This window comes from Ziziphus jujuba, chromosome 1 (assembly GCF_031755915.1).
Source record: "Ziziphus jujuba cultivar Dongzao chromosome 1, ASM3175591v1".
NCBI lineage: Eukaryota > Viridiplantae > Streptophyta > Magnoliopsida > Rosales > Rhamnaceae > Ziziphus > Ziziphus jujuba.
In genome coordinates this window covers 29,512,647-29,535,014 of record NC_083379.1, presented here as the reverse complement: position 1 = coordinate 29,535,014, position 22,368 = coordinate 29,512,647, and the positions used below count along the sequence as shown (strand labels likewise).

Here is a 22,368-nt window from a genome sequence, read left to right as displayed (position 1 = left end):
AACTTAAATTATTATATTATTTTTAAAATGGTAAGTTATCATTGTAAGTTTGGTATTCAAACTACCATATATATTTTTCTTTCTTTTTTTTCTCTCCTTTTCATTTTCTTTTTTTTTTTTTGTTTTTTTTTTTGGTTTTTTTGTGTGTGTTTATTCCAAATTTAAAGAACAAGTTGGCTATGACAATGGACATACAAACATAACAAGTAACTATTTTTTTTCATTTTCTCTTTTTAATTTTATTATAACATTTCTAACTGAGCTTCAATAAAATTTTTAATATGAGAATTAACATGAGTTTTTTTTTTCAGCTTTTATTTTTTAATATTTATTAGATTTAAAATTATATTTATTAATCATTGATCTCAATAAAATTTATTTTTTCTAAACAGAGTTTTAACTTATCAATAAATCTATATTTGGAAAATTTATGAATTTTAAATTTCATTATTATTATGATCAAATGGTCATCAAAGATGAATTTTATTTTAATAAAGTAAGATGGATCTCACTTAAGACCAATTGATAGTGTTCCCATCTATCTCTTTTCACAATTAGCATAAATTAAGTAGCAAATGTCAAAGACATTTTAATAAAGACATCGTAAAAACTTCATGTTAAATATATCTTATATAGTAAGTTATATTATATTTGCTATAGAAAAACTTAATTATCAATCAAGATTAAAAAAAAAAAATACATATCCAGTTAACTTTTTATAATAGATGTAACAGGTTTCACATAAATTTGATAGGTATTATCATTAAATAAAAAAAATAAAAATATATTAAATGACATGGCTTACTACTCAAACTGTTTTATTATAAGATCTTTACCATGTCTTTGCTATATATATATATATGTGTGTGTGTGTGTGTGTGTGTGTAATTTGTAAAGTATGAGGGCATCTCATTTGTCATGCTTTCTCACACATTTTCGGTTATTTCCACCGCAATTCCTCTAATTGGTAGCGTGTCAGGGACGGCACCAATTAATATCACCCTTTGGTTGGTTTTTCAAAGTAGCATTTAAAATAACAAGCATTGCATATCCAATGGACTGCTTGTGCATTAATGTATTGCTTCAAACATGCACCCTCATTTAAAACTCTAAATAATATAAGTGTTTAAATTATTTTTGCTATATATCCAGGAAAGTCTGGAATAAACTTCGATGTTTCATGTTTGGATCCATGCACATTTAAGAAATTTCACAATTAAGTTTTGTAAATCTTACAATATACCACCTTCAACTTTCACCAATCTTTCAATTTGTCCTTCAAACTTATTTTGAAGCAATTTTCCCCCTTAACTATTTTTTTCTTTTTTAAGCATTTGACGAAATGATCTTATAATCTTCAAATTAACTACTGTATGTCTAAGTTATAATTTTTATTGAACAAAATTGGTAATAATAATAATAATAATATTCAAAACTAATTATAATTTAGAAATATTTATGTATATATATTATTCATATACGTAGTTAATTTGAATAATATAGGGTCAAATTCATCAAATTTTAACCCAAAAAAAAAAAAAGAGATAATTTAAAAGGAAATTGCTTCAAAAATAATTATACAGGGCAAATTGACGCATAAAAGAAAGTTAAAGGGAACATTTGTTAATTTTCCATTAAATGTTTGTATTCTATTGTAAGTTTTTTTTTTTTGTTAATTTATGTTTTTTCTTTTTGGTAGATGTTCTATTTTAAGTTTTGCTGTCTATTACCTACTGTGAGATCTGTCATTGAATTGAACAATTTTTTTTTTTTTTTTTTTTTTGGTAAATGAACAATCATTTATTTACAATTCGCCAATTGAATATGTAAAAGATCATATAAACTACTAGATATTATACCTTACCGCTAAATTTTGTAACTTAGCCAAAACCAACAAGCATTTTCAATCTTCGATTGTAAAGTCTTAAGCTATGTATGGCAAAATATCAAAGGGTGAAGGAAGAAATGGCATGGAAACTTAGAAAAGAAGAAAAAGTGGATGGATGTTGATTTTTCATCCTCCTCAAAATGTGTTTGATATTAAGAAAGACCCTCAACTAACTAAGAGAAACGATAGGTGAATATAAGCATATATAAATACAATTATAATAAATCATGGCTAGGAAGACCATGATTGATATGTTGGTATAGCTATGAAGTGCCAAAGCTTTGAGAGGGAGATGTAAAAGTATTGATTTATATGATTGATAATTACTCAAGGAATCTTCCAAACTTTTTTATTTTTTCTTTTGGGGAAAAATATACAAATTATGAGATAATTAGAAGTTTTCTTGAACTCAAAGAGAGTACTAGTATCATTATTCTACTTTTGTCTCTATGTTCTTTTAGTTGCCCCATGGGTTTTCAGTAATACCTCATGTTACTTTAGGTGTTAGATAAGTAACAAGCTATCAAAGAATAATGCAAACAAGTACTTCATGCCAAATATTAATCCAACTAATATTCTTGTTTAATTTTATTGAAAGACCCTTACCGTTTTTTGGAGTTGGTTTGACCACTGTTTTGCTTTTTCTTTAACTAATATATCTTTGTTATTGAAGATTGAAAAAATATTTTTTTTTACGTCAAACTGATCGTGACAGAGTAAAATATCAGAGTAACTTGCATTTTAATATTATATACTTTAGTCGGATTAGATATCTCGAATTCAAAGTATTTTATGTGAAATCTTTAATTTACAATTTATTTCATATTATAAATTGACTAACATAAATTTTAAAATTTAAGAAAATTGAATAGGTTTTTTTAAATTTACAAACAAAATAAAAAAAAAATAGCTCATATTTTCAATTTTAAAACTTTTCGTTGTTAGTTAATTTTGGAATGAGAATATTTTATTTATACCCCCTGAGGTTTGGAATAAATGCAAAATTTTAGATTTCCAATGAATTATCTCTATACCTCTTAGGGGTAAACTAAAATATCCTTATATCCTTAGTTAAATTAAATTATTTTTAAATGTCTTCTTCTTTTTTTCGTTTTGCAAAAATTAATTTTTTTTATGATTTTGCAAAGATTAATTTGAAAACTTGAAAGTTTTGTTAATCTATATTTTTAATTAATTTTATTTAAATTGTATGTAGTTTTTCAATTAGAGCATATTTCGTATGTAGAATACGTATAGGAATAGAATACTTATTCCATAAATATAATTTTTCATATGTTTGGTATTTTTTTTAATTTGAAAATTGCTATTCCGTACAGATATATCTTTATTTAAAAAAATAATAATTTTTTTTAAAATTTCAGGATTTTTATTCCTATATTTTACTGTAAATAAACTTTAAACTATCTTTATTATATTTTGATTATCATAAACTAACAATATATAATTTTTAATTTTTAATTAATTTTTATCAAATTTGAACGTTTTTTTTTAAAAAAATATTGATGAAACTAAATAATTTTATATTTTTATGAAATAGATAAATAGAAATAATTATTCATTTTTTTATTTTTTATTCTCATAAATAACTATTTTTATTTTATTTGGAATAGTTATTATGTATGCCAATGAGCTCTTAAGAAAAAAAGAAAAGAAAACTATTTGATGATTTTAATTGGATAAACTTTTTTAATTAAATGATGATTTATCAAATATATTTAGTCAAATATCTTTAACCAAAAGTATTTTTCAAATATATCACTTACTTCAAAAGCTTATTATATTAAAATTATCATATGTTTTGTTTAAAAAAAGGTACAATTATCAAATAGTTTAAATAAAATTTAGCTTAAAAAAAAACTTTGAAGTATTTAAATTAATTATTGCAAAAAAAAAAATTAAAAATAATTTTATTTTAAAAAGGTAAAAGAATAAACTTAGACTACTTCAAAGGGTGTAGATGATTTTTTCAAAACCTGAAAGATAATTTTGTATTTAACCTCAACCTCGTAAACTGTAAATGAAATATTTCCTCATAGAATTAGACTAACGTGGAAAAATTGCAAATTAAGGGTGCCATATAGAACATGTTAAATATGAAGGTTCAATGTTCAACCTAGCCAAACTGCTAGTATACTATAATTAATATTTGTATTGGCTTGACAAATTTTTCTAAAAGGGAGAGGGCATGTTTTAAATCCATAACATTATGAGTGTGAATATAAAGGGTAATACTAATTAAACCAACCTCATTTGACTCTATTTTAGTATTTTTGTGTCTAATTATATTAGGATCCCTAATAAAAAACATTGAAAAAATTGCCTCAAACATTTAAGTTTATATCAAAAAGGTAGTTTTTAGAGGAAAAATTAGTTTTAAATCATAACTATTAATTCTCCGATCATCACTTACAGGGTGAAAAACACCAAATTCGCAATTTGTATAAATTTCGTCCATGTCTCAAAATTATTCTTATTATATATATATTCATATAAAATATTAAGTTTTAAAAATTGATTGTTTATTGTACTGATAAAATTTTCTTTCCGTGATAACTGAATGAATTAGTTAATATTTTTGTTTCCGTCTGTATATCATTATTATAATTTTGTTGCTCCAAACATCTGTACGTCATTATTATAGCATATAAAACTTATTACTTTAACATGCACAATGAATAAAATATATATATATATAAGTTAGTATTTAGTACAACTCTTACCAGTATTATTAGAAAATATACAGTATAATATTTAATTGATATTGGACTTTTCAATTGAGGTAGGCAGTTAAGGTTTAAATAAGAGGGGTGAAGACTGACTCAAAACCCTTTGGAAATAAGTGGAAAAGAAGCCAATAGTTGTGCTTCCACATGGACTTGAATCTTCAAATGTTTGACAAAATACAAATTAAAAACAAATGCTTCCTGGGTCTACTTGAACAAGTTGCAAGAAAGTCATTGGCATTGGTAAGCCCTAGGCTTCCATTGTAAACCCCCTAGACTTCTACCAAGTCCTCTTAGCTTCATTTGGTTTTGTACCAATCACGGCATGCAATTAATTTACACAAATAAATGTCAACATTTTATGTTGTCCTAGTTTTTTCATAAAAATATTACCTATAACCTTCTTTAATGCTCATCATATATTTAAGCTACCGTGTAGTTTAATCAACTTTTTGTTCATCATCAAATTATTGATGACTTTCATGAACTATAAGTGAAATTAAACAAATGAACAGATAGATATGATTAATTTGTTTGAACTTTAAATAACATTTTATAGTTTCCTCTAATAATAGTGTATCATAAACAAAGAATATTTTTTCTATAATATGTGAGAGATTTGAAACAGCAGTAAATTTATTAACATATATGGTGGAGTAGACAGAGCTCTCTCCAATTTGAAATAGGTCTACTCCATCTGTCGGCAATTCTTTAAACAGGGTCAATGACTCCAATTATAAGGCTTACCCCATCATAAATATAAATATACAATTGTTTAAAAAATTACAATTTGTCGAAGCCGACCTATCCTGAACCATCAATCTTGTGATTTTTAAGGCATCTAATAAAATATTATGTCTATCTTCAACTAATTATAGAGATAACCATATTTTATAAACGGTTTTTTTTTTTTTTTGGGTCTAACTATATGTATGACGTGGCTTGATTTATAGAGCAAAAGGGTAAATTTGGTGCAATTTTACTTCAATCATGTACTAAAAATTGCACCATTTTAGCTGGAATGAACAATATTGCACCAAATTTGGGGCATAGTGTTTATTCACCAATTTATTATTTATGTCATTTTTTTTATTTTAAGTTTTCAAATTTGATAACACAACTTTTCATATATATTATAACAATTTTATAAATTTTATTCCAATTACATATTTTTAACAAAATCAATTGATTTGTCGTATCAAAAAATAAAAGTGTTGCATTTCTCCCATGTTTTAAATTTTATATAGAGTAAAATTAATATGTAATTAGTACAAAACGTGAATTATAATATAAAAATGTTAATATTAAAATTTTAAATGACATTAATTAAAACCACATAATATACAATTGATGAAATAGATAACAAGTTGGGAATTAGAAGGAAAAAATAATAATATAAAAAATAGATAAAAATAAATATAAAGAGAATTATTTTATTTTATTTTTTTGTAATGTAATGAATTAGAGAGAAGTTACTGTTTGATATGATTTTTGCATATTAATATAATATTTGCATCATTTTGATACAATGGATTGCAGATGCTTTTGATTGTGAAATAATATTTACAAAAGTGGTACACTTGAAATAGTTGAAGTTGCTTAAACTCACTCACTTCATGCGCCCGACTTGTTTCAAATTACCTTTATAAAAAAATATAATAAAAAAAAAAAGGAAATTGTTCTAATTACATAGTACTATTTTAAAAAAAAAAATTCAAACAAATAAATATATACAACATGCAAAGCAAATATCTGATTTTAGGTTCCTGCTTGTAGGTCAGACAGGCATGGCTATAGCTAGCTCTTACCGCAGGTAATTATAGTTGGTTGGAACAAATGATTACTGATAGGCAATTTCCTTTTCATTGCGGTTCAGAAATAAACGTGGCTATTGATAATTAATTTTTAGGAAAATGTTCTGTGAGAAACATTTTTCTCCCAAGTAAATTTCATATATATATATATATATATTTTTTTTAGTTTTTCGAAAATCAAATAATGTGTCATGCACCGTATACATTGCAAATCTTTTGGCACTTCTGTCTTCCTTTTATTCACCCATGTAGTTTTAGAGTATCAATAAAAGGTCATGTATGAAGGTGACCCAACAATCTTTGAGTCTTTGACTACTTTTCCAAGTGTCCAAAGATTGCTACTATATTATTTGCCAGGAAGAAAAAAAAAAAAAAAAAAAAAAAGATTGCTACTATATTTGCTACATCGTGTTCTATGCAAAAGTTGTACCAGGAAATTTTTCTCCTGTAATTTAATTTCACTTTATTTATTTTTATTTACACTAATGAAATTGATATTTTTATGGGCTTGGGCCCAATTTGACCTGGAAAATCACTCCTCATCACATGCGAAAATCAGAGACTTGTTCACTGTAGGGCAACCTTCATGATTATTAGGTCACTGGGATATTTTATTCTACAATGGGAAAAATAAAATAAAAAAAAATTAAAAAGATCAGTGGGATATTTGATCAGAAAATTTAAAGTTTATGCCTCACCCCCCAAAATAAAAAAAATAAAAAAATAAAAAAAGCAAGCTGCATGTGGAAGTTTGGGAAGTGGAAGCATGGCAAGTACTGCTGTCTTTGTTCGATCTCTATCAAAGAATTATTTAAGTAGACAAAGAGCAACACCACCGCACGTGACAATTGGAATATTAACCTCTTTTTATTGCTCCTAAGTTGCATTTACAACATTTACCCCCCAAAAAAAAAAAAAGTTGTATTTACAATAACGTTCCTCTTCTTCATTTACAATTTTACATCTTTATAACTACATGCATTTTAAATATCACAGTTTTTGAGGGTTTATAAGTTAAAATCCTCACACTTTGTAAGTTGAAAATCTGGCTACGATCCTTGTTTAATTTTTTTTTTTTAAATGTACGTATTATGATTTTAATCCTCCATTCATAATCAACATGATTTATGTCAGTTGAAATTGTTCTAAAGTCTAAACTACAAAAATTATTAAAAACAAAAAATTATCGCGTTAAAAAGAAACAGTACCACTACAACATATATTAGGTTTTATCGCATGTCTAAATGCTGTAAAAGATATATAATTACATTTTTTGAAATGTCATCATAGCTTACATTTTTTTATTTTTTATAGTGCTTTTGAAATGTTATACTAAATGCTATAAATAACCATTTAATAACATTTGTCTTATGTTATTATGTGTTTCAAAATAGTTATAAATATCATATTATAACATTTGAAATGTTATATTAAATTCATTTTATAGTATTTGAAAATGCTATTTTAAGTATATATCATAGCGTTTTAAGATGCTATGTTAAGTATATATTATAATATTTTTAAATGCTATGATCAATATATTGATAGCAATTGTAAATGCAATATTCGGTATATTTACAGCATTTAAAAATGCTATGTCAAGTAAATTTCATAGCATTTACAAATGTTATGACCAATACAATGATAGCATTTTAAAATGTTATATCAAATAGATTTCATAGCATTTGAAAATGCTATATTAAGTTAATTATATAGTATTTCTAAATGCTATGATTAATATATTGATAGCAACTGTAAATGCAATATTAAATACATTTTTTTACAGCATTTGAAATTACTATGTCAAGTAGACTTTTTAGCATTTCTAAATCTTATGATCAATACACTGATAATAATTATAAATGTAATATGAATTACTTGGTACATCATTTGAAGATACTATGTCAAATAGATTTCATAGAATTTATAAATACTATATCAAATAGATTTCATGGCATTTATAAATGCAAAGAACAATATATTAATAATATTTAAAAATGCTATGCCAAATAGATTTTATAGCATTTAAAAAATTGAATATAATGACCTTTCAAAATGTCACAAAATATATTTAATGACATTTAATAAATTAGTATCACTCATAAAAAGTATGATAAATAATATGTAACTTAAAGTTTAAATAACACTTTCAAATGTCACTGAAAAAACTATTAATAACACTTTAAAATGTCATTAAAACAAACAAAATGTCACTAAATGAAATTTATTATTTAGTATAATGACATTTGAAAATGATGCAATAAATATACATTGATAAATGTTACTGGATATTATTAATTCATTATTGTATAATAAATTAAAAATGACATAAAATATTATTAGTAACATTAAAATATTTTACTAATATTATTTAGATTAATATAGACACAGATATTTTAAAATGTTAATAAATATTATTAGTGACATTAAAAATAATTTGATATTTGTAATTTTAATTACATTAACTAGTGTCATTATTTAAATGTCAAAAAAAATATTATTTTTCATAATATTTCATTCCATTTTTAAATTTAGCATTCTATTTTTAATCATTATATCATTTTCAACCCAAGATTCCAATTATCTCCAATATATATATATATATATATATATATATATATATATATATATATATATATATATATTATGTATTTATTTATTAAACTTGTAAAATTATATTCAATAAAGAATATAAGAATAACAACATTGATCTATAAAAATTATAGTTAATAAGTACTCACCAATAGTGGTATAAATAAAAAGTATTGACAATCAAATTAAGATTAACTATCCCAAAAAAATTTAATAAAACATTGCATCATTACGGGATTATGTTGATGAACATCATCAAATAGAATCCTCCATCTCTTCAGTGGTCTGCATAAAAAACGTGTAATAAATATTTTTCAATTTAAGTTATTAAACCTTAATAATATAATATAAATAAGTTGATTAAAAAATAACATACCACAAATGGCGAAGGCCATACAATAGATGCTCCAATGACTTCCCCAATTGTTTTAAATTGATCATGTTTTCTAATCAAGTGTACATTTGGCTTTAACGCAACTTGAACTATTATTCCTACAGAATCAGATCCTAATTGTTCAACTATTTCAGTTGATGGATCTTTATTAGCTAGCACCCCAATGACAACAATTTCTATTTCATTAAATAGATTTTTCAACAATACTTTATCATCACCCTACAATCAAAGATCACATAATTTCATAAAACAATTGCAAACTTATTGCTTAAATTAAATATAATATCGCTTATTACCTCAGCAGATAGATGATTTAATGATGATTGTTGTAACATATAAAGTATGCTAGCATTAGAAACCTACATGAAAAATAAACGACAATTTGAGATATCTATAAATCAACCTAGAGAGTTCCATCAAATGTTAGCACAAACTATATTAAAACATATTTTGTTAACACGCCAAAATTTCTCTTGTTCCATCGTTGTTAAAAAATCTATCCTTCCTTGTATAATAAGTTTGAAATAGATTGACATGCAGGGAGAGTGTCATGTCTCCTTCTACAAATTTACAAATGGGTGTACAAAAAGTTAAAAAGTTGTATAAATTATAAACCATATTTGTAAATAATGCATACCTTATCTGCTCTAATTCGTATAAAGCTCTTTATTCCTATGGTGTGATTATACTTTTTCTTACCACGATTCAATTTGTTCTTGGCACCTGTTGCCTTAAAAAAAATAATTAGTTACATATTATACAATCTTTTTATAACATATAACATAAGGAACATACATATATATATATATATATATATATAAATACCTTAGCATTTTTCTTGGCTGATTCTTTGAATAAGTACTCCCACTGATCATCACATATTCCTTTATCTTTATATAACATTTGTTACTCAAAGCTCAAGTGCTCAGTGTAATACTATTTCTTAATATAAGCCTTCTAGGTACTCCATTTTCTGCCATATTTCTTCATAACCCAGATTTTAGCTTGAGCAGGTATGATAAACTTTTCCTATAATATTATAAACAATTTTTATGTATCCAATAATTTAAAAAAATACTTAAAACTATTACAAGAAGAAGGAATATAATTAAAATAAAGTATTCCTTATGTACCTGTATCATGTCCCATATTGTTTTTTTGTATATTCTTGGTACATCATGCCAATTCTTATATATAAAAGGGGCATTTTTTCCATTTTTATAATTGTCCCAATGAAGCTTGATAATTTGATTGTCATTTTATCACCTGGTTAACCGTATTCATTACATACAATTTCATATTTCTCACCATCAGGCATATCCCAAATATCCAGCATTTGTGTGGGATCTCGAGTATTTTTATGAATATCATTATATAAAAAATTCATAAATTAAAGACTAATCAAAATCTATTTTTATATGATATGTTTTATTTTTTCAATAAAATAAATACATATTTAAAATTGTATCATTCTCTGTTAAGTCCAACATTGCCTATAATCGATAACAGTATTGCATACATGGATCCATAGAAACTACACATTAAACAAACTAGAGTTAGTAATAAAATATGCAATTGAGTTAATTATATCTATAATATCTAAATCACTAATTTAAATACAAAGTTGGTTGAACATAAAATGTATACAAAATTTTAAAAAGTAATGGCAAAAGAGCTGTACATACAAATTTATGCACAATAAGTCTTTTGGAGCCAAATTTTATTTAATGTTACCAACCTAAGAAGATTTTTTGTTAAAGATAACTATAATTTAGAAAGCTCAAAGAAATGAAAAAAATTATTAAAAGTAACAACCGTGCACATCATATGCCCCAATCATATAATGATTGATCTAAGGAACAATACATTTCATAATAAACTAATTCATGTGGTACAATACTAAATGATAGCATTAATAAAAGTATGTACCGCATTAACAAAGCAAAAAAAAAAAAAAAAAAGTACACATTTGAAAACTGCATAAATGCCAAACTAAGTAAATTCCATTTTTAATAAATGTCTATGTAATCGCTTCATATTATGTTGTATGATATATGTTAAAGGTTGTAATTTTATTATATTATCGTGAAACATTTGAATGGTAGAAATTCACAATTTTCTTGTTTAGAAATCTTTGGTTTAAACATGTTTCAGTTAGTCTATTGAAGTTTGAAATATCTTGATACAATAAGTAAAAAAAAGTTAATAATAGTTTGAAATATTATTCATTATTTTGATTATGTCCTTTTTGTATTTCTTTTTAGATATAATAAGACTAAATAAAAATTTCTATAATTTAGATTGAGTACAAGTGAAACACTATGTTCTTTTCCAATAAAAACAAACTAAAACATGAACCAGACTATGAACATGTTATTGGTTTTCTTCAAATTGACTTCTTTTTTTTTTCATTCTTCTAATTGGGGCTTTTATTTTTGTATTTTTTTCTAGATAATATAAGACCAAATGAAAAATTCTATAATTTAGATCGGGTACAAGTGAGACACTATATTCTTTTCCAATAAAAGTAAACTAAAACATGAACCAGATTGTGTAACATGTTACTAGTTTTCTTCAAATCTGACCCCCCCTTTTTTTTTTTAATTCTCCTAATTGGGGCTTTTAGGGTATTATATTAGTTTTAGGTTTAGGACTTTAATATTAAGTAACGGAGAATTCAATTATCCTCTTTTTTTTTTTTCTTTTATTCTTTGGCCAATTGGAAATAACCATTAGTGGAAAAGCTTGCTTTCTGCCATCAATCTTTTCTCTTAGTAAAAATGCTATTATTTTATATTATTTCAGTTTTTTCCTTCTACTATTTTTTTTTGTTTTTTAATTCATTTATGGTAATTGATGCTAAGTTAAACCACCCTATACTGTCTTGGTTTATATCTGTCTCTGTCTCTGTCTCTTATATATAAAAAAGTATTGGCACATATCTCTCTCTCATATATTTCTCTTCACTTTTTCTATTTTTTTTAGGTGTTTATCAGGTAGAGTTATCGGGTAGATTTTATTTAGAGCTTACTTTGGATTTAAAAGCTTTAATCAGGGCACAATGGTATTAGTATTTGTTTTAATGATTTTGAAAATATGACCATCATACTAATTGTTGCCTTATTTGTTTTTTCAGCAATGCCAAGTCAAAAGTCATCTTGCAAACTAAAAGGTGTAAGGAATGCTTCTCAACAAGAAGCACCATTGAATATAGTAAACATACTTATGTAGCTACCATTAATTAAACATGTGGATGATGTTGTTGCAGTCCGTTCTCCTACTAGTAGGAGATTGTCACTGCAAGGAGACATAGATGAAAATACTGAAGAGAACATTGAAATTGCTGATCAAGTAGATTCAGTCATAGAAGAACAAGTAAATGATATTGAAACTCCAACAGAACAATCCATATGGACAAGCTATTGGAGTTGAATCTGTTGGTTTATCTTCATTTTTTGGACCTTTAATGCATGAAATTGTACTTTTTACAATTAATAATTGGAGAAATGTTCCCAAAACTATGAAACAGTTTTATGGGAAGCTATCCAAGTATATTTCTATGTCTTTTTTAAATATATTACTTTTCAACTTAATATTTAAACTCTATTTACATGTCATTGACATTTCAAACTTTTAGGAAAAAAATATAAGGTCAATAAGCACTGGCAAAAGGAGTATATTTTGAAACAGATGGGAGAATTATGGTGAGCATTAAAATTAAGTTGAAACCAAGTAATATCATATCGGATTATGATTGGAAGGACTTTATTAAATAAAAAACAAGTGCAAAATTCAAAGTGTAAAGAGTTAGCTGAATAATTATGAATGAGCCTTGACATATTATTATATAAATGTTATATATTTAAATCTTTTCAGGCTATAAGTGATAAATTTAGAGGCATGAGAAAAAAAATAGATCCCCCACACTTATAGTCGCAAAAGATTTGCTTTAAGTAGCCGATGATATGGTAATTAATTTCATTTGAGTTTAGTTTTTTATTTAGTATTGTGCAAATTTTAACAATATGTTTTGTTTATAATTGTGTAGAAAAAAAGTAGTAAACAACCCTAAAATATTGATAGAATTGCAATTTGATGACGAGCACATACTAAAAAAGAATAAAGAACCTATAAATGTTGTAGCTGCTGAAGTTATTGTAAGTTTTATTGTTTTTATAATTTATTACTATTGTTTTTTTAGTTTACCATTTTAGTCATTTTGCTTGTATCCAATTAGTCATTCAATTGCTATTCTTTTTGCTCTCTCTCTCTCTCTCTCTCTTGTTTTTGCATTCTTTCTTTCACTTCTATTTTAATCTCATAACATCTCATATCGTTCACTTATTTTTATGCTTTTTTCATTTTATATCTATTTTCGATGAGATTGAAATGGATGTACTTATTTTATTTATTCTTTTATTTTTGGTTTTGCATTTATTTTTTTCTCATGAATTAGAAGTGACTTTGGATCCTTTTTTTTTTTACCTTTTTTATTTTGTGAATGTGTTAAGAAGTAATTATATAGCAAATGCAAAATATTTATGTTCATGAAATATTTTTTTTAATTTTTTTTATAGGATAAGCTCAAAGAAGTTGAGGAAAAATCACCATCTTCTCCATCAAATTTGCAAGAAAATACTTTAACAAAAGTTGTTGGTCGAGAGAATTCAGGAAGAGTAAGAGGGATTAGTAAAGGAGTTACCTTGACAAGGTTATTATTACTTCAACAAAGAGATGAGTATATCAATCAAATGGAAGATAAGCAAGCAGTACTGGAAGAGAAAGTGGCTCGTACGGAAAGTTTAATTAATAATTTGATGAAAAATTTGGTAATATTACATTCTATTAAATAAACTATTTTTTTATTCTTAATAATCCATTTGTGTGGTTAATGTTTCCATGATTATATAATTAAACTTATAGAGCCATAATCAAACAACTGAGGAACCATCAAATGCTCACATATCTTCTACCTAGGTATTTTTTATTTTATTTTTTTGTATTTGTATACATGCATATTTATAGCTAATAAAATGGTTTTGTAAGTGACATTTATTTTCATTATTTTGATGCCTTGTTGGTTAAAGAGTATGAACAATAACTCCAATAAGAACAAGTACAAGTTGCTAGATTGGGTTGGATCAGGAGAAATTGTTTCTGAAGACTGTTGGTCTTCAAGTGATCCTACAGGTTTTGTTCACCATATTTCTCTTGGTCTTTATGCTATGAGAATTTGGCTTGATGTGGCAAAGAAACATGAAGCATATTTAAGGAGATCAACATCAAATATGAATAATATTAAAGATGCTATAGGTAGTACAGTAGCTTGGCCTGCAGACAAAGTTATAATGGAGTAAATAAATGGTAACACACTATAAATTTAATTTTGCAAAAGTGTATTTTCATTAACTTTGATATTGTAGAGTAATATCATTTAAACTACTTTCACATAATTAAAATGAATAATTCAATAAAATATACAATCAGAAAAATATTATGTTTAAATACCTATTCAAATAACTTGCAATATATATGTCCTTACTAAAAATAAAAAAATAAAAACTTACAATAATTATATATGTGTATATTCACTCGAATAACCATTTTATGTTTTGTTATAGGTTATTGAATAATATATGAAGTAATGTGAAGGTATTAGTTTAATAATACAAAATTGAATATCGTTTAAAGTTATTTTCATTTGAACAGTTAAGCAGATATATTAAATACTTATTAATACTTGATTTATTTACGTTGGTAGCTGAGCGGGATGTAACATTTTGTTTACAAGTTTTACATTATTTGACAATGGATATATGGTTTTATGATTATGAAATTATATTTTGATTTTAATTAGCTTTATTGATTTATGTTTATTATTCGAAAGTTTGTTTATTTTCTAAAAAATCTTATAAAGTTATAATGAATTATATTATAAGCAAATAAAAAAAAAAGCCATAAGCAAATAAATGTGAATTATATTATATATATATATATATATATTATTAGTAATTATACTGTTAAATAAATTTATTTGATCATTAGTATGCTATTAAAATCTTATTAATTCTTTTAATAACTAAAATTTCAAATATACTAGTTTCAATGTTACAAAATTACTTTTCTTACTTGTATAAACAACATTTAATTTGGATATATTATAATATTAAAAAATGTTAATGATTTGTAATATTTTATTTAAAAAAATTAATGTCACAATTGAAAAAAATAATTAATTGGTATTTTTCATAGATTTTATTCATTGACCTATATAATAGAAAGATATGTGTCATTTGTAAATAATGTTAGAATTTTACTTAGATAATAGGAATATTAAATGACATTTGTAAATAATGTCATTATATGGTGTAATTTTATAAAAAATAGTATTAAATTTAAATTATCAATGACATTATAATAAAAATGTTATTAGAATGGCTTTCAAATTCAAAAGTAGTTTTTATTAATTACATTTCAAATATACCTTTAAGAAAACAATTTAAAATAAAAATAAAATATCATTTTATTAAGCACAACAATAATTCCATAGTCAAATAGTACAAAACCAATTTTATTATCATTGTCATCTGCATTCAGAGTGATTGATGGGATGAATAAGTATCCATATTCTCATCATACAGATCCAAATTGTGGAAACCTCTCGGAGGAGCTTTTAACAAAATATATTAATTAGATGTATCATTTTCTCTAGTATAAAAAACCTACTTTGCTTGCGATGCCAAAATAAAAGAATCTTTCATAAATTTATTTTGACCTTGGTGAAGATTAACACTTATAAGACTATCTTGGATCCTAATATCATTTGGAACACTTGCCCAATCTCACTTAAATACAGGAAGTTAAAGTGCAAAATAATCTAATAGAATTATCTCTTTAATAATGCTATAATATGTAACTTTTTCAAACAGGTTATGTATTGTCCTTTGCACTTGATGAACATATTGTTGATGCTTTAACTGAGACTTCACTGTTTTGTATAAACTTTTCAGCATCCTTCGTATGAAAATGTTGCCCCTATAATGTATCTATTGTAAGATATTACACTCTTTCTAGGTCCATTTGCAAGCAAAACTAATGTTTTAATTCGTTGCTTGAATCCATTCAAATCTGCCCAAATAAAAATAAATTAGCAGCTATTAAATGTTGCATGTGTAACACCCCGTCCCAAATCGCACCGGAATCCGTGCACGTTAACCGAGGTTGACTGTTGACCGTTGATCGAAGGGGTCAAAAGTTGACTTTTTGATCCGGTTGGAATTCTAGGTTGACTGAGGTACCGTTACGAAGTACACGTTGGCACGAGTTCGTAGACTGGTAGCACGTTGAAAACGGAGCTACGGTTTGAAAGTTTTGAGTAAAACAAGTTGAGGTCCAAACTGTCCAAGGGGTGCCAGAGTTGACTTTTTATTCATGTAAGGTTGAGTGTTGACTCATGCATGGTTGTGAAGTGCTCGTCGATACGAGTCCGTAGACTAGCGGCACGTCCGATTTGGACATGTGGTTTGAAAGTTATGGATCTGTAAAGTTTTTCAAATACTGTATTATTTTAATATTATTTTTACACGCATAACGATGTGCCACGTGTGACTCAATGAAGGTGGCCATGTGTCACCATGGTGAAATTACACATGTCAACCATGTGAAAAAAATCAAATTATTTTATTATTTTTGAATAATAAAATTATTATTAATATTATTTAATTATTTCTTTTTTATTTCTTTTTCTTTTCCTTTTTCTTTTTCTTTTTCTTTTTCTTTTCTTTTCCCCACGTGGGAAAACACCAATCCTTTCTTTTTCTTTTTCTTTTTCTTTTTTTTTTTTCTCTTTTTTCCTTCTTCTTCCCCGAAATACACACACACACGCAGCTTTTCTTTCTTCTCTCCCGACCGTCCCTCTCTCTCCTGTGTTTCAAATTCCGACCACCCATAGCCCTCACGCGCCAGCCACCAAGGAAGCCCGCCACCTCGCGAGCTTGGCCGCCAAGTTTCACGGCCAGCCACCGTCGGACGCGCGCCGATCGGGCCGGAGAAGCCGCCGGCCGGCCAAGTTTCTCTCTCCTCTTTTCTTGTGTTTTCCGGCCAGCCCAGTCCCAATTGAGCCTCCTATCCCCCTATTTTGGGTCCTCTGAATCCAAAAATGGCCTCCAATCCCAGAAATTCGAAGTGGTTTGCGAGATATGGGGAAGTGAACACCGGCCGAAACTTTCCGACCAAATTCCGGCCACCTCCGGCGGAATTGGGGTCGACGGAGACCGGATTGGTGATCCTCGTTCCACGAGCTTCGATTCGGTATATCATTCGACCATTTTGGTTAAAGTTTGTGTTTGAGCCCCCGGGTACCGGGTATTATTTACCCGAATAAAATATTAATTTATTTGACTGTCTGTGAATTTTGTTCTAGGAGCACCGGTGAGTCGTAGAATTGATCCCGTAGTAGATCGTGGGTTAATTACGTGCTCCAGGTGAGTGACCCACCTTCAAAAATTATTTTGGGCAATTAATTAAATTTAATTGGTATTTAATTTAGTATTTAATTATGCTCATGTGGTGTGGTTTAATTATGATTTTAATGCGGTTTAATTTAATTTATTTGTTATGCATGAGCAAGGTATGTTTCGGTATTAATTTTACGTGGTTTCAAATGTGATTTCTCGGGCATAATTGGGTTAAATATTTTGTGAAAATATTTGGTTAAATTTTATAAATTATGCCCGCGGTATTTTTATGGTTGCATTTTGTATTTCGAGAAAATTGTGGTTTGTTGTTATCGCTGTTTCGTACCGGGTGATTGGATAAAATATGTGGGATGGTGTTTTGTGAAATTTTGGTATACTTCCCACGGTGGTTTTTGGAAAAACGGTACGGTTTGTTGTTTATGTTTATTTTTAGACGCACTCATACAGTATTGGTGTTCTGGTGTATGGTGTATGGACACGTGGTTTAGCACGCGGTTATTATATGGTTTAGCGTGCGGTTATTACTTCACCCGTGAGTTGCCATTGGACCGTGGGCAGGCAAGGTTATTGTTGCGCATAGCCGCCCCCCTCCTTGGCCGGGTGATGGTTTTTAGCAGTCGGTACTGTCGGGACGCCGAAGTGACCACTGCAAGTTTTTCTCTTTAACCTCCCGCCAGTCGGTGCTCGGGACGCTGGGTATCGGAGGGCATCACCGGTATATGGTGTGGTGCGTCAGGTGTAATTGTCGGTGTAAATTGCAAATAATGTTTAAACCCCAAAGGTGTTCAAAAAATTATTTACTATAATTTATTATAGTTTATTTATATTTGGGGTATTTATTTATTTATTTGTTGTTTGTTAAATTATTTGGTCCCTTGGTTTTCGGGAAGTACGTATATCGGGTTTTGTGAAAATGTTTTAAAAAGGGGAACTTTTCTAACGGAGTGACTAGTGAGGATTTTGAGAGAAAGTATTACTTCAATTGTTTATTTATTTATTTATTTAATTGTTCGGTATTGCTTAATTAAATTCCCTTATTTTTATATTATTATTATTAAAGGTGTTCAGTAGTTAGGGTCACTCACTGAGATGATTAGCATCTCACACTCTTAAATTCCGTTCCCCTAGGTTCAGGTTGGAGACGTTGATTGTCCGGGGCGAGCCCGACGTCTCAGTTCGTTGCCGAAGGTTCAAGAAGTTTTTCTTCCCTTTTTCCTCTCTATCTTGTATTACATTCTTATCTGTTATTTTTATAAATTCCACATTTGTTGTATAATGCTCTGTATACTGTATTGGACGTGTGGTTGTTCTTTATGCACTGGGTTGCTGCTGTTATTTTATTTTTGAAGTGCTGCAATTTGTGGAAACAATTTGTAGTTTGTGGGAGGAATAAGGGGATGTTGTTAGAAGTATGTTTTCAGTGCAGGTAATTTGTGGTAAGTAAATCCCTTAGGGGAGGCTCTGTCGGATTTTCCTTTGGAGGGTCCGGTAGGGTTTCCTGGGATCAGGGCTGTCTAGGGTTCCGGGGAAGGAATTCTGGACGGGTCCTGACAGCATGTGTAAAGTATAAACAAATTTAAATGATTAGATCTAAAATTTTCTTTTATCCATGATGCAAATTTTTTTGAATGCCTTGTCAAAAGTAAACTTGAATTTTTTCCCAAACATCGATCTGATTTTTTAAGCTCCTCCACATGCATCCTAAATACTTGAGAAAAATAAAATAATAATAATTGCATAACATAAGTAACTAAATATATTTTCAATAATAACAAAACTTACTTAAGAAAAGGCTCCATTATAGCTGAATTGAACAATACATAACAATGTGCAATTTCTAACATTTCATCACTTAAAGTTAGCGATGTTCCTACTGAAATTGATTGACCTTCTATAACTGTATCACTCAGATAATCTTGATTGTGACACTATTGATGGTTTACTTCAATTGATTGTATCACAAATTCATTGCAAAAATTCATGCATTCTTTTGCAATATAGCATTCTACAATACAACCTTCAGGTCTTGCATGATTTCTAACATACCCAAAATTTTCATATACTTGCATCAATAAATAAATTGTAAAACTTAGAAACTTCAATAATAAATTGTTAATAATATTGTTACAAATAAATATGTACCTCTCAAAAGGATACATCCATTGATATTGGACTGGTCCACATAATCATGATTCTCTTCCTAAATGAATTACTAAGTGAACTATTATATCAAAAATGATGGGGGAAAATATCTGTCAAACATGCATAAAATTTGAACAATTTCAAACATACATAAAATTTCAATAATCTTATCTTCAAGAGTAATCAACTTTTCTCTGTCAATAACTTTTTGGCATAATCTATTGGAGAATGAACATAATCCAAAAATTGCATTCCTTGGTCCTTTAGGTAACAACCCATTTAATGCCGTAGGTAATAATTGTTGCATTAAAACATGGTAATCATGAGATTTAAGGCCTCCAATTTTATATTCCTCTATAGAAACACAATTTCCAATATTTGAACTATAACCGTCTGGAAACTTTAGGTCAAACAACCTTTTGCAGAATATATTTTTTTCAAACTTTGATAGTGCATGTGGGGCTAGAGGAATGTATATTCTATAGCCTCGATCTTCAAGATATAAATCTGGTCAAATTTTTATGTTTTTTAAGTTCATACCAACATTTAGTCCATCCTTTGATTTTCCATTGAAATCCAAAATATTGCTAATTATGCTTTCACAAATATTTTTCCTAAACATGTGTTACATCCAAATTATGATACAGCAGCAATACCTAAAAAAAAAAAAAAAGTAATGATAGTATTGGAAATATGATATAAGCTATTATTGTAGAAAATATAAATAAAACATGAATAAATATTAAATACAATAGTGCTTAGAGGCATTTACCTCCCAATATAGCAAAGCAAAAAATATTGATCTCTTTTTCTACATTTGTATACTTCCATTGTCTTTTTTCCTTTTGCTCTTATTACGTTTTCCCCATTCATTGGCAAAATCTTTAACACTCAATAGAATGTTGCTACCATTAAGGATACTAGGTTTCCTCTCTTTTTCTTCATTTCCATCAAACCAAGCTTTCTTTTTTTGAAAAGAATACATTAGTGGTAAAAACCGTCTATGACTCATATATACAAACTTCTTACTAAATTTTAACCATCGTGAATGTGTATTCTCACCACATATAGGACATGCTATTTTGCCTTTTATGGTATATCCAACAAGATTTCCATAGGCAGGAAAATCATTAATTGTCCACATTAGAATATCTCTCAAATTAAAAATAGAATTAATGAAAGTATCATAAACGCTAACTTCATTACTCCAAAAATCATGCAAATCCTCTACAAGAGGTTGCAAATATACATCAATGTCATTATCAGGTTGTTTAGGTCTAGGAATGAATAGTGTCAACAAAATTTTTTCTTTTTTCCATACATAACCATGGATGCAACTTATAGATAATAAGAAATACTGGCCAGCAGCTATAAGTAGAGCTTAGATTACTAAAGATTTAAACTATCTGTAGCAAGACCAAGTCTCAAATTACATGGATGCATTGCAAAATTAAGCCATTTCTCATTTATTAGATCCCAAAACAAAGAATCTACTAGATGACGCATCTTGCCATCAGCACTTTTATGAGTTAAATGCCATCTTAAAAGTTCAGACTTTTTTGGTGATTTAAACATTCTCTCAAATCTCAATTTTATAGGAAAGCATTTAAAACTTTAGCTGGCATACATTTCTTGAATTTTTTTGTTCGTTTATCCATCGTCTGTCTTGAAGAAACACATTTTGGATAGTTTTCTAAAATTTCTTTATCCTTCCTAAACAAGCAATAATTATTAATGCAAGTATGAATTTTTTCATATTGGAAATCAAACGTTTTAAAAAATCTCCTATATGAGTTTGTGGACTTAGGAATTAAATTATTGATAGGTAACATATCATGAAAAATCTTTCAAAGTCTAGTGAAACTCTTATCAGACTAGTCATTTGAGCTTTTGAGCCTAAATAAAGATACAATGGCAGAAAATTTATTGTATTTTATACAACCCAGATATAAAGGTGTTTCTGCATCTTCTAAAAGTTTAGTAAGATTGTCATCCATTCTATCTTCTATGTGGTCAGCAAAATCTTCATCATTCATGTGTGTAGCTTTAAATAAGTTATATATTTCAGACACTTTTTTTTTTCCTCAACACTATCATGAATTGGTTTTCCACGGTAAAACCAATTAATGTATGTAGGGTCCATTCCCTTAATAACTAAGTGTTCATGTACAATCTCTCCATAATGATGATTTAAGTTTCGATAATTCCTACAAGGACATAACATCTTTTTATTTGGTGCATTACTTTCAACTATCTTAACAAAATTCCACGCTGCATTTATATATTCCTTTGTTGCTCTACCAATAAAAGATAAAAC

General features: G+C 27.4%; 1 long non-coding RNA gene across 1 annotated transcript; it reads left to right on the top strand.

The window, feature by feature from the left end:
• Positions 1–17,288: 17,288 nt before the first annotated feature.
• On the top strand, positions 17,289–19,249 carry LOC132800354 (uncharacterized). Its single transcript, XR_009635389.1, has 3 exons — positions 17,289–17,742; positions 17,855–17,915; positions 19,038–19,249. It is a non-coding gene; the product is annotated as an uncharacterized LOC132800354 (long non-coding RNA).
• The last annotated feature ends 3,119 nt before the right edge of the window (positions 19,250–22,368 follow it).